The following is a 229-nucleotide window of genomic DNA, read 5'->3' as shown; positions in this document are numbered from 1 at the left end:
CGTCAGGAAGCTCTTGAAATATATCCACCGCCATCTTATCCCTCATAGTCTTCCCGTTAGCCTTAGCAAAGTCTTTTTTCACTAAACTCTATCCCAAGATCATGACATTCAATGTACTTTAGAGTGTACACACCACAATCACCAGCTCGGGCCGGAGGTATATTGGTCGGTCTCTCATATGTGAATGGGTCCAGGCTGTATTGGGCACGTTGTTCGTCTGAGGAAGCGT

This window comes from Brassica oleracea, chromosome C5, assembly GCF_000695525.1.
Source record: "Brassica oleracea var. oleracea cultivar TO1000 chromosome C5, BOL, whole genome shotgun sequence".
Taxonomy (NCBI): domain Eukaryota; kingdom Viridiplantae; phylum Streptophyta; class Magnoliopsida; order Brassicales; family Brassicaceae; genus Brassica; species Brassica oleracea.
The sequence above is the reverse complement of the archived record's forward strand: the minus strand, read 5'-3'. Positions refer to the sequence as shown.